We start from the raw sequence: 14,295 nt of genomic DNA on the forward strand, positions 1-14,295 counted from the left end.
TAGGTATTCGACCTAAACAGCGAAGAATTCCTCGACATGCTCGGGAAAATACTTCCCATGACCTCAGCAAAATCCAGCGCGCTTCATTCAATCTCCACATACCACACTCAAGGAAAAATTTGTCGATTAGCTGAGCAGCGATGCCTGACATGCACCTTGTCCAGATTTCATGGTCACTTTATCTGATGGAGGTCGCACAATGATAGATCCCCACAGTCCTGACCTTTAGCACCGCGGCCTCTGGCGACCGCACACAATCTCCCAACACGATGCGGGTTTACAGCTGGAGGCTCGCTGTCGACAGCCACAGGCTTCACATCATGACTCACTCTGCTGTGTAACACCGCAGGAGGTCTGACTGTAATAGGGAATAATGCAATATATACCATACCTGATACGTGTAGAATTGCAATACAAACATCACAAATACATACATTATGTGAGTCAGGTCGACCCTGAGGGGAAAAAAGAGATTGCACTTTTATCAGCACTAATTTCCACATACAAGACACACGTAGAGCCCCCCTCTTTCCTCATGCACACACCAACATGTGCCAGAGGTGTGCTAACTGATGCGGGGGTCATGGTTTCTCTTGTAAAAACACACGTGCTAATTGGTGCATGCATCATAGCATTTGTCACACATGGGGGAAAAACACAGATTATAACAAATTGATGTTTTAAAGCCCTGGAAAAACAAATCCACAATAGTTTTCTAACTATGTAAGGTTTTTATACATAACAGTTAGTATTGAAAAACTGTTGTCATTTAAATTCCAATGATATCGTGTTGAAGTGGGCATGGTTATGCTCGGGTGTTGATTACAAAAACTATTCAATCTGTTCTGAAAACTTTTCTGATGTTCGGTTATTATTGACTGTGGTAAAACTCCGATTTCTTCTACTAAAATTCTGCAGCAAGTTCCACGACCCACTCGTACAAAAAGTCACATGACAGCTAATCGGCTGTTAACAACCAGCATTAGCGTCGTCTGTGGGAAAATTGTTAATTAGCCGAGGTTGCTGAGTGTCTGTTTCGGCTGCGAGAAGTTCAGTCACAAGTGTTGATGATCTAATTTGTTTTGCAACGGCACAGGGAGTTTATCTCTGTAGTAATTACAGAGCCATCATTTAGCATTGCATTCATAGCTTTCAAAACAAATTGCATGTGTTTGTTAACTGCCAACTATTATACGGACAGGATAGCATTTGCATAGCACCATTCAGTTTCCAGTTGAAATCAATAATTTTCAGATGTCAGAGCTTCTGCTTCCTCCTCCAAAAACTATTTAGGGCTGAGCTACACCAACGGTCACATGTGCTTGCTGCAGGTGAGTCAGGCGGATGCAGATGTCAATCAAAATGTGACAAGCCACGCCTCCAGTCTTGAGAAATCTAAACAGCAAAAGTCAACTGTTTTTTTCCAGAGGCTTTTAGGTTTCTGGCCTTAACGAGAAAAAAAATACCACTTTGTTATCTACATCGTAACACAAACAACTTTTGCAAGCCTGATAGAAACCGACCGAGCTCACTGTCTGACGTCATCATCATAAACAGGGGTTGCTTTGTTAAAGGTTCTGTGTAAGTTAATTTTCTGTTGAATGTACGCCATGCACCAACTGCAGCTGGCATTAACCGAGCTGCTGAACAAGTAAGATAAGTCAAAGACATCAGACTGCTTATGAATACATTTCTAATCTGCTCCTGGTGTGTTCCTGCCCTGAGTGTTTACACCCGTGTTTTCTTCATAAGTCTGCACGCCTGATGGAGACCGTCGCCCACGCCTGACAAAGACCAAACACTCAGAGAGGCAAACAATTCTCCTTTATGTGAAAAAGAGCAGGATTGCTTCACAAATTGAGTCTGTGTTTGAGATGTTTCCCCGAGGAGCCTCAGAAACGAGCCCGACCACAGTCTAAACAAAAGCCAGACAGATAAACCTGCAGCGAGCATCTCTCTCTCACACACACACACACTGTACACACATGTAGAAGTAATATATAACACATAATTACATAAAGGCTACACAAAAACACACAATACCACAAGTAAATTGCACAATGAACAAAATAACACTGTTAATAATAGAGGCAATAATAGAGACTTTCACAGTTAACAAAAGAGACAAAAGAGTCGGTCCTCTTTTTGTTTGAAATTTCAGCTGATTTTTAACTTTGTGTCAACAATATAAAACACATTTTATTTGTATTTTTATGCTGCACTTGTTTTTAATCCAATTTGTAGGCATTTCATTTTAAACAGTTAATCAGTGGATGCAAATAAAAAATGCTCAGGATTATAATGGATAAATAAATAGCACTGATTACGACATCGTTGTATAATCATTAATGTCAGATGTACAGTATCTCTAAGTGAGGCTGTTTTTTCAGGCCTTTTAGACAAAAAGTTTAAATGTTCTTGTCATTCAGACCGCTTAATGCTGCTACGTTCATTTCCTGCACTGCTACGTCCACTAATAATAATAATAACCTTTATTTATAGCGCACTTTTCAAAATAAAAGCTACAAAGTGCTTCTCAAGGCAGCAAAATAAAAGAGGCAGATCATAAAATCAGGTAACAGAAAATAGATAATTGGCAAAACAAATATTTTAGAAAAATATGAAAATTAAACTCAAGTAAAATCGGGAAAGACTCTCGAATAAAAGTTTGTTCAAAGAGGAGACTTAAAGGGACCAAGGTGACAGGAGCATTCGCTGTCAGTTCATGCAGAGACTCCCCCGTTTCCTTCAGGACGCTCGTCATAAATGATACAGGAGGGGACGGAGCTGTGGCCCTGAGCTGTGGCCGTGAGGCCGGGGTGTGATCCCAGAGGCCCCAAACTGCTGCACGTGTGTGAAAGCTGGGTTTGACAGCGCTGGTCCTAAAGGACATGTTGGATTATGGCACGAAAAAATGTCCTCGGGCCGTCTTAACAAGTCATAACTGCTCGAGTGGAGCGCTTACAAGCGTGTGTGTTTCTTTAGGGGGGCAGGAAACCGGCCTAATCCATCAGGATCAGATCATTAAGCCCCAGACAGATTCAATTAAAGGAAAAAATAATCACATGTGCCACAATAACATAACACAGCAGAAAAACAATACGGTGACACTTAACCTCCCGCAGCCTCAAACACAAGCAAATATTTAGCTTCTCTCCACAGTTCTTCCTGCTGCATGCGGTGGGGTCCTGCATGGCGATTGCGATTTCACGCATGAAAATGTAAAGCCCGTCTCCTCAACAGAAAACAAATGCTGCTCTCTGCGCCTGTTAAGCGTTGAAAACATCTTCCTCAACCCGAACCGAAGCAGAATGTTAATAGGTTTCAAATTAACGTTGTTTAGTTGTCCAAATACTTCTTAAGTCTTTCCACGCTGCTCCGGCCAGCTGAGAAAATATGAGCGATTTCCCCACAGGGAGTATAGTTTTCATTTCATACAAGAGCCCTGTGGCAGACACAGACAGCCAGCCAACGCAGATAGAGTTCAGACCGTAGAAATAAAATATGTTAGAGGGGACACCTAATACATCAGCACAATAGAAAGTGCCAAGTAGAGCCTCGACCGCAGAGATGGAACCAGTAAAGACTCTGTAATCTGTTCCAGAGCGAGCTGACAGGCCGCCACATGAAATCATTTCAGCTTATGTTGGAGGGAGATAAAAGAGATGCAGATATGATAATGAGGTTTAATGTCATAGGATTTTGAACGTACTGATAACTGGATCTCTTTAATGGAGATCATTCTGGACGATAAGCGCTTATTTGATGCGTCATTGAAATTTCTTAAAGTAATATTTCAAGATTTTGCAAAATACGCCAAGAGTTAGATAAGAAGATTGAAACCACTCTAAGTCTGCTAGCAGTTAGCTTAGCTTTGCATAAAGACTGATGACTGGAAATGTTCTGCACCAGATATAACACATCCAAAATGGAAATTTTGGGGCGCCGGTTTAGTTCAGCTGTTAAATCGCACGTCCCCTGTGCAGAAGCTACAGTCTGAAATGCGGCGGCCCCAATGTTCGATTCCCACCCTTGGCTTTTGCCGCGTGTCATCCCCACTCTCTCTTCCCCTGTTTCCGACACTATCCACTGTCCTCTCTCTCATTAAAGGCACTAAACGATTCAAAATGTTGCTGCAAGGCTTTTAACAAACACCAAGAGAAGCGACCACATCACACCAGTCCTGCTGCCCTTCACTGGCTACCTGTGAGTTTTAGAATGGATTTTATTGCTTGTTTTTAAAGCTTTCATTTTAAATATCTGTGAGCTGCTAACTCCCTATGAGCCTGACCACTGCAGCCTGACACTTCTGGCATAGTGGTAACTAAATCTCGAGCCTTGTTTTTATGGATGTATGGGATTTTGTCAGTATTTATTTGTTTCATTGCTTTTATTATTAGCCTTATTTTAATTGTAAAGCACTTTGTAACTTGTTTTTGAAAAGTGCTACATAAATAAAGTTATTATTATTATTATTAAAGGCCCCAAAAAATGAGAAAAAAAAGGAAATTTGTCTCATTTTTACACTTCTGTCCAACGTGTTAATTTGTGAGATTCAAAGTAGCTGGTTTGTAGATATTGTAACCTTTAGAGAGAGCCATGCTAGCTGTTTCCAGCTTTATGCTAACCTAAGCTAACTGGCTTCTAGCTTCATAGCTTGTTGATTGGTGTATGTGGTATTAATGACTTATCTTACTTTTTTTGCTAGAATGAGAAACAGTAAAATTTCAAAATATATATTCTACATGTACGTAATTATACTGTACATACTCTTTAAAAAGGATTAATCAAAATCTGATTCAGATGCATAACCATCACAGACTTCAGCAAACAGCAGAGATCTCTTTGTGATGTGTCGGCAGCAAACAAGTCGTTTCTATGAGCCGTTTGTTTTAATTAAAACAAGACAGAGTAACGATGGATAAGGATAAGGATAAGGATGAGCCTTTCTTTATGCCAAATGTGTTTAAGAATTGTCTCACTTTGGTTTTTAATCTCATTTACAAATAAAGACAAGGACATAAGGCAACAAATCACCCAGACTGTGTTTTACTTGCCAGTAGGGAAATTTGCAATTTGTTTCCTTGACATTTTTATCGGAAATCATATCACACATGAAATCAACTACATGCAGCCTTGATTTTATTCCCACCAAGTGTCTTAAAGAGGTTTTTAACACCAGTCATAAATCCACACATTGTTGAATTAGGCTGAATTATATAAGACATACCGGTACTAAATGAAGAGCTATTTTAGGGCCTAAAGAGAAGGCTCCAGGTGAGTCAAGCCAAATGATCTGTCTCAACTTAAGAGCCTGACTTCCCATCACTAGCCTAATTGTCTTGTATCTTTATTTAAAAAGCCCCAGCAGACATCACAGCCTACAAACCGTTCAGCCGTGCTTCCTCTGTATCCTCTCATTACCCGGCACACAGAGGGTCACAGAGTCAGCCCCGCTCCACAATGCTTAATCATCCCTTTTATCTCCCTTTAACCCTTTTATAGCTTCTAAAAGTGTGAAACTGTCTTCCTCTGCCCTCTCCCTCTTGTTATCAGCTTTTATAAGGTTCGAGATAGCGCCTCAAAAGCTCAGAGGTTTCCCAGAAGCCCCCTGTGGGTGCTGAGGTCTGGTTAGAGGCAGATTGACAGCAGGCGGCCAATCAAAGGTTACCTGCATGGAGCTTCTCCGTGCAGGCCTGGGAACAAGACATGTCTTATCAAAATCACAGCGCGACACGGACCTGCTAACCAGCCTCACCTGATAACAGAGATACAGGACGAGCAGAGGAGGAGAAGAGGGGATGTAAAATATGGAAAGGAAGAGACGCATCAAAGAGGAGGATTAACACCGAGGGTTTTATCTGGGTGCTAGATTCTTCATTTGATTATTAGGTGTTAAAATGCAGGTAGAATGTTTTCGTCACTACACCTTGCCCAGTGAAACAAAAACAGTGGTAATGGCGGCATACGAAGGCCTGCTGCGATTGTTAGACATGTCTGGAAAGCAGATGGTTTTAATGTGTGCATGCTCACTGCGGGGTGCCTTGCAGTAAAGCCTTAACATCATCCCCGGCCCATTACAGCCTAGTTAGGATTTACACAAAAACCCCTGTTAGGATGTCGTCCATGCAGCTCTACGCCTTATATTTTGTACTGAATTGTGTGTGTGAGTCTTATAATTGAAGAAAATATGGTGTTTTCCAGTTCTGTATCATTGTCACATAATAAATGTAGAAACGGTTGTTGCATGTTTGACCGTTATTAAGTGTTATGACTAAAAAAAGGGGTGAAAAGTAGAGGTACGCGTCACTGATTGGTCTCTGTGCTTTTATTCTGAAAGTCCTCTTTAATGGGACTGAAGTGAAAGCGACAGTAGCTGAATAGCTGCCACACAGACCCACATTCAGACAGACGTACAGTTCCAGTCAAAGCTCCGATTTCAGCCAACATGTGAACAGCGGATTACCGCAGCTTCTTGACCATTATACACCTCCTGAATAGTCCTGATTCCTTGTTAATGGCATCCAGCGAGGAGGTGAAAGAAATGGTTGCTAAAAAAAAGAAGAAAAGAGAGAGAACCTTATTTCACATTCACCTCCTGAAAACCTTTTCAGGGCACACACAGACCTCAGACACAAAGGTGCTTTTGTGTGGGGAGTCTGGGGTTAACAGAGGCAGGGACACTGGGAACCTCCGCGGCTTCTCACACACACTGAGAGGAAAACTTAAAAATATTTTTCTTTTTAATTCTCTGCTTTGAAATTTAGATAACTTACTGAACCGTCTCCAGACATGTTCATGTACATCTTTGTTATCTGTCTTTTTCAGGGTGCATATTTCAGTATAAGATGTGTATTGTTGAAGAAGAGAGGGATACTGAGAAGCAAAGGGCATCAAGACGTGGAATTCACTGCAGACTCCATATGCTCTCTGTAACTGCACAGTTATAAATAAAGAATTAAAGAAAAAAAGGTGATATCAAAGCTTAAAACAGATCCATTAAAACATATATAACTATTGTTTAAATATAACCTAAATATCAGTTTTTCCTTTACTGTTTGGTTACTGTTTAAGACCATACTATATGACCACTCTTCTTATTTAGGTTTCCTACTGACTCCTCAGCTGCAGCCTTAAAGTTGTAATCTTGATCTTTCTCTTTGGCGGCACCTTTGGTGATAAACGGTAATTGTGGCAGCACACTTCCCAGATATCCAGACAGTGCTGCATGTGTGACGTCCACGGTTGGCTCCGGTTGTAACTCTTGATTTTCCTCGCTGACGGTCGCTTTCCTTTTTAGACTGTTTGCTTCATCTGAGCGTCGAGTTTGTTTCTTTATCTTTGGATTGTCACTTATTGTTGAAGTTGTATCTGTAGTCATCGATCTTTTCTTTGTTGGTTCAGCCATAGTAAATTACTGTTTACTTGCAACACTTGCAGAGAGGGGAAAAGTAGCCACTTAGCTCCGCCTACCCTCTCTGCCAGACCAACCACTGCTGGCTGATGGAAAACGCGTCACTAACTGGGCTCCGCTTGTGATTTTTATCACGAAAGTCGCCACAGACACCCAGTCTGTAATACTGCAAATGCAAAGGCTTTCATCAGTGGGCCATAGACTTAACAGACATTTATTTACATGAGAATCTTCAAGATTATATCTTTAAGTGAGGTGGACACATCAGGTTTGTCATTCCTTAAACCTGCACTTTCTTTCTCATTCCTATGACTGAATTAATTAATTAAGTGAATGGAATATATACAGTACATGTAGAGTAGCAGAAAATATTGAAGTTAAGTAGCAGTATCTGAAATGTACGGCACAGCACATGAATGAATTGGTCTTTGGTAAAATGCTTTGAATGTTTCGTTCCTCTTTCTTGGTATAAAATACAGACACACTTTAAAGCTCCTGTGAGGAACTTTCGGTTTGTGTTGATTTTGGCGCCCCCTGTGGACAAAGCCGTACCTCTTATCTCTTCGCTGAGTTTGTCCTGTACATGCTTAAGTGGTGTTTTTTAAAAAGTAAGATAAATCATTAATACCACATCCATCAGTCAACTAACTATGAAGCTAGAAGCCAGTTAGCTTAGGTTAGCATAAAGACAGGAAACCGCTAGCATGGCTCTCTATAAAGATTACAATATCTACAAACCAGCTACTTTGAATCTCACAAATTACCACGTTGGACAGAAGTGTAAAAATAAGACAAATGTCATTTTTTTCTCCTTTTTTGGGGCCTTTAATAATAATAATAATAATAATAATAACTTTAAAAATCTCATCCTGCTTTCTTTAACAGTCATATGTATCACTCACTTAAACTCAAACAAAGGCAGCTTGCAGTTTAACACTTCATCTGATACCTACCCCCCCGCCAGCAGCTTCAGGCATTAAAAATAACTATATAGAAATAATCAATCTTGTCGCTGATGGTCTGCTTTGCTTTTGTAGGTCATAAAGAGTCATCAGAATTAATTTCAGTCTGTTTCATAACCAGCGAAAAACTCCTCACAGGAGCTTTAAACTAGATTATTCTATTAACAGGGAGGAAGATTAGACAGAAAAGGGATTATGACCTGTGAATGAAAAGCTGCTAATTCAGTGTTTAATGTCATTTCTGCTTGTTATAATGTTTGTTCCTTTTCATGCTGCTGTCTTGACCCGGACGCCTTGCAAAAGAGATTTTTTTTTATCTTGATGTGATTTCTGTTAAAATAAAGGTTTAATAAACAAATATAAGAGGGTGTTAATGTGTTAGAAGTTTTGTTTTCACATTAGCCTTTTTACATTGTTTTCCAAGCCATTGCCATCCCCACAAACTGAAAGCACAAAAGAAATGTTGTACTCTTTCTTCTTTCAGTTCATGCGGTTGGAAAATGCCTAGATGGGGAATTATAAGTAAGAAATGGAAAGAACCATGACCAAACGGATTGGACGTGTGACAAATAGGAACTGATCTTTAAACCTTCGGCCTGGATGAAAGCTCTGTTTTCTGTCTGTATGTCTGCAAACGTATATAAACGTATCAATTAAAAAAAGACCTGAACGTCAAGGCTTACAATGTTTTAATCTATACCAAATTTACTCTTCATGTTATCATAATATAATTATGTTGTTGTTGTCAATAGAAATAACTCTTCACAGAGAGACCCTGAAGCTAAAGAAAGTTGGCCTTCTTACAGGTACAGAGGCCAAACTGGAGAGAGAAAAAAATCTCCACATTAATAATATCATGATCTGGAACTAATTACAATTAAACCTTAACCCCCAAAAATCAGATCAGAACAAAACAGACTGTCCTGATTTGAATTTTAAACTCCAGTGGTCTTCAACAGTGCAGAAAATGCAACAATAAAAACGAGTAAACACAAAGCGCGTGCACGTTTTACAGAGAAAAACACTGTGAATGCTGTTAGCACAGTAATACTTTACTTCTGTGTAGCCATGAGGACATGACAGGAGTGTGAAGTCATTGTTGCAGGAAGATGGATGAGGAGGGAGAGGAGGTAAGCTCGTGAATAAGCTTCTAAACCCTGTAAAGCCTCACTATACTGGTTCTGTTTCTTCCCCTGTGTGAAAAAACACCCCCTTATTGTTGTTTGGCAAAGAGAACGCAGAACACCAAAGACTTCAGAGCGTTTTAACATCGACCCTCTGTGGGTTTGGGAAGTTAAAAGCAGAAATCTGACTATTTTTCATCCGTCATTTTGTCGTCTGAAGTGTAGAGGGAACTGATCTTATTTCACCACCAGACAGAGGAACTATTCATCTGTTTCTATTCCAAAGATGTGTACCAACCTTTCGAGTATGGACTTCATTCTGACGCTTTTCCTGCCACAACAGAAGCAAATGAGCTCCCAATTAAAGTGTAATAACTACGTAAAGCACAGTTTGCCAACACCTGCTGATTCGAGCAGACCACTGACTCCTTGGTGTGTCAGCCAGGGCAGGCAGGCTGAGAATAGGTGTGAGGGTGTGACATGTTAGCAGTTTATGACCTTTAAAGCATAAAACTTGTGGTCAGTGTTGCTCAAGTGGTCAGGCCACATGTGGAGAAAGTTGAAAAGAGCAGTTGTGGTTGACTACTTCAAAGACCACCCTGGACTAAACCCTCACCATGAACTTTCTTACTCTCATTTTTGACAATTTAAAGACTTCCTTTTTCTTATAAATAAGAAATATTCTTCCGCTAAAGCATGACATCAATCCCAAGTTGCGCTTCGCAGTGATTCTTTGCTGCTGGACGATGATTTGGATCCTCTGTTCCTGCAGGAAAGAATCCCCTGACTTGTTTTCGGCTTGACGGTAATTTGTTTCTTCATGGCTGCAGAAGATGTTACATGAGCCGTATGAAACTCCTGTAGGTTAAACATGGGCTTACTTATCTTACACTATAAAGAAGCAACATTAATGCTTAAAACATTCCCATAATGCAACAGCATCCATTGGTCCTGCTGGTTTCTCTAGATTCAAAAATAATATCTGACATTGTGGATTTTTCTAGTTTCTTAAATGATAAAACAGCCCACAGTTGTTCAAAACTATTTCCAGAACAAACATGAGTCATATTTTGGACATCATTGTGTGTATTTATCAGAGTGCGTGTCTGTGAGCACCAAGGACCAGAGATCATTCCCCTGTTGAGCATTAACTTTCTGTAAACTACCCAGCAAATATCGTACCTCAAGCCAATATTTCCTAATGCAATTATATCATATTTAATAACAGTAAAATAATCCGATCCAGTCTGATTGCAGTCCTACCTGGAAACAATACTGAGTTCACATATTTAAAGCCATAACAGGCATCAGGGCCTGTGTCCACTTATAAGGTTTTTAGCGCTGGCAGCGCTCACGACCTCAACTTCAGAGCGCTTCTTACCGGTTGCTTACTGTTGCTAGGTTACAAAAGTTTTCTTGTGGCACTTCCGCTTCCCTCGGTAGTGACAGTTGGACTGCTTTAAATCTCTCTGTATGCTTAATACTAATTCAAGGAAATTTTACAAAGAAGACAAAAACAATAGAGGAATCGTGTCCTGGCATCAGCAGCAGCTCTACACCTGGAAATTGCATCTTCGATAGAACAAAAGGATTAGCTTCTCCTCCACCATTGTTGTTGACAAAGTTGATATCGGAAGACCCGCCCCTTCTTTATTTTGATTGTTCAGTGAGGGAGAAGTGACACTGACGAGCGTAGTATTTTCAACTGAGAGCGCAGCGAGCACAGCGACAAATAACAGCTGACACCGAGGGCGTTTTTGAGCTGAGGTTGAGCTGGTTTAGAGAAAATAGGTGCTGCCAGCTCAAAAAACACAGTTAGTGGACACAGGCCCTGATATTTAGACGCAGCAGTGCTTTGAGCTAAATGCTAGCCTGAAAACAGCCGAGGATGATGGGAGTGTGAGTACATTTTTTTGTTTTTTGGTCATAAATCAACTGGTTCAACTCGCATTTTAATGTCATTATGACACTAGAGGAAATTTGTTTTTTTGGCTTTTTATATTTTATATCAACATTTTTATGGAAAATGGAGAATGTTTTTTTTTTTTCAATAGCTTCCATGTCATGTGACCCAGTGTCCTCAAATCAATGTCTGATGTTAATACTCACCTGGACAAAAAAGACACCTCATCACAAGGTATTTAAATTCCTCCTCGGGGGAACATGAAAGCCTTTGCTAAATGTAGTGGAAATCAATTCTATAGTTGTTACGATATTTCACACACAATCACAGATGTCAGCCTCATAACAGCTCTACAGGAAGTCAGGCGATCGCCAAAGTCATTAGAAGTTATCCTCTGGAGACCATGAATGTCTGATAAACCCTGTAAACGTCTTTAAATTGGTCGTCTTACCGACTCATGTGAAAAATATCCTATTATTGTAGTGTGGTGAACAGAGAGCAGAACACAAAAGAAATTAAAACCTTAATAGCGTAAATAAATCTCAATATTTCTCTACAAATGGAGCACAGAGGAGAAAATAAAGACGTCTTCGTTCCAGCCGTTTTGCCTCATTGATGAAGATACCAACACATCTTACAGCAGGTGAGGCCTTTTAGCTCCCCGGTGAAGATCGCTTTATTCTAACACACATATTTTACACCAGTAAAGGCCGTGAATCCCACAGTGGATACACCAATCAGATCAGAAGCTGTTGCTGAATTATGGTAACCTTAGTTTGAAGGATGAATTTAAAGCAGGACAGGTCTCTGATTCACTCCCAGAAAGAGCCCCCCCTCCCCCGTCTCTCTGCTTCACCTCCACGCTGCGGCGTCTTAACGAGGACCAGAGCCGGTTACAGCCACTAATCAAATCCAGCTCTGGAAACAAACCTTTAGCTGGCTGCTCGTTTCTCTCCCTCACCTCTTGTTACTTTGTCTTTCCTCTGCATCATCCGTCCCTCTGCCGTCCTCTCTCCTCACCTGTCACCGACTCTGCTTCCTGTTTTTGTCCCTCCTCTGACATGTCTTCTCCTTCACGTCCTGCACTCATTAGTCATCCTCTCCGCTCCTTGTTGGAACATTAATGACGTACGTATGTTGCTATCAGCGAGCCCACAAGAGGCCTCCAGGATCACACGGCCCATTAAGAATGAAGGGGGCAGAGGCAAATAACTGCAGGCCAACAAACCACCATGTCAACACACGTCACACAAACACACATTAACAGTTTCTAACGCCACAATTAGTTTTTCATAAAACAAATACAGATTTATCTTTATCTTTAAGTATTTGCCAATTTGGAAAATAATTCACTCAAAGTCTGTTACAAGTTAAAACGCAGCACAAACTCTTGGTATGTGTGATAAACATGTTCATGAAAACGGGTTCAATCATGAACTGTAAGACTACACGTTAAAAATGGTTTAAAGTGTGTTCATCAATGTTTAATTGATTCTTTATTGTTTAGTTTAAACTGCAACAGAGTCTGTCTGAGCTTGTTAAAGTGGTCTGATAGCTTCTGATCGATTGCTTTTGTCTGCACACGTAAAAAGGTGAAATCATGTTTTTCTTCATTTGACTTCTGATGTTACTCACAAAACATCGCCTGTCACTTCTTCCTTTTTTCAGGTATGTTGTCGAATTTTACTAGTTTGTAATAACTGCTAACATCTTAAAAGTGTGAGGAGAGTGCCAAGGTAACACTTTGAGTATGTTAAAGTTCAGTATAAGCAGAGAGTTGTAGCCTAAAGCATGCGTGTGCTAGCAGAGCCCTTGCGCAGTCAAAGAGGAAACCCTGTACTTGGGTCGAATGCAGCTACTTTTGAAATAAAGATCACAATTTACTGTAATAAACTGTGCATGGAGATCACAGTAGGAAAACGAAAACAGTGCTCGTTTCTAATACAGCAGCATTTGTTAGAGTGTACATTTTGTTTTTAGACAGAATTCACATTCACTCAGATAGTAGTATAATTTGCACAATCTGTAAAACGTGTCATACAGAGTTGAAGCTACTTTGAGCTACAGGTATGTAAAAGTGAGATTCATGTTTCAGGCATTTTCTTTGTGTGCTCTTTTTGCTCACCACCCTCCTGTGTTATTTTTTAAACGATGTGCTTGTATACGTACATTAGACTCTGAGGAAACATCATCCATCAATCTTGTGATATGATGTCATTTTAAACACTTTGACAGTTGTAACATTTTGAGTAAGTTAAAGTTGCAATGATGCAATCAATGATGAGCCAAAAGTTAGAAGGCATGTACATGTGTGCGAGTAGAGCCCCTGCACGGTTGCAGAGGAAAACCTGTAGCTGAGCTGAGTGCAGCTACATTTTATTATTGACTGTTAATTTCCATTCCTGCATATTGAAATATAATTTGCACTGTTATCTGTAAAATGTGTTCATGCAGTTTGGTGTTTAGTGAGTATTTACTGAGTTTACTGTAGAGAGAAAGTGAGACTATGTTTGAGGTAAATTCTTTATAAATTATAACTGGAATTGGATTTGTTTTTTCTGCCCTCAATCTTCCTGTACATGTGTTTTTTTTGTCACCATCTTCTATCACATTTTTCAGGGGTGTAAAATAAACATCCCTTACTTTTTTTTAGTCTTTGTGTGTTTGCCTGCACGTGTACGTGTGACTGAAAATCAGTGCACATGCAAGCTGATCCGTACACATAATCCCTTTCATGTTCATTTACGCCTTAATGAAAAATCACCTTCTACATCCCAGCTGGGGGAATCACTTCAAAGGCGCCGTGCAAGATGAATAGCATGTAACAATATCTCGTATTTGTCCGCGTGAAAGGGGACAAGATACTCTGTCTTCGCTCCTCTGCCGGTGCCG

Source organism: Semicossyphus pulcher, unplaced genomic scaffold (assembly GCF_022749685.1).
Source record: "Semicossyphus pulcher isolate SPU_LCO1_2020_fin unplaced genomic scaffold, fSemPul1.0.p SCAF_12, whole genome shotgun sequence".
NCBI lineage: Eukaryota > Metazoa > Chordata > Actinopteri > Labriformes > Labridae > Semicossyphus > Semicossyphus pulcher.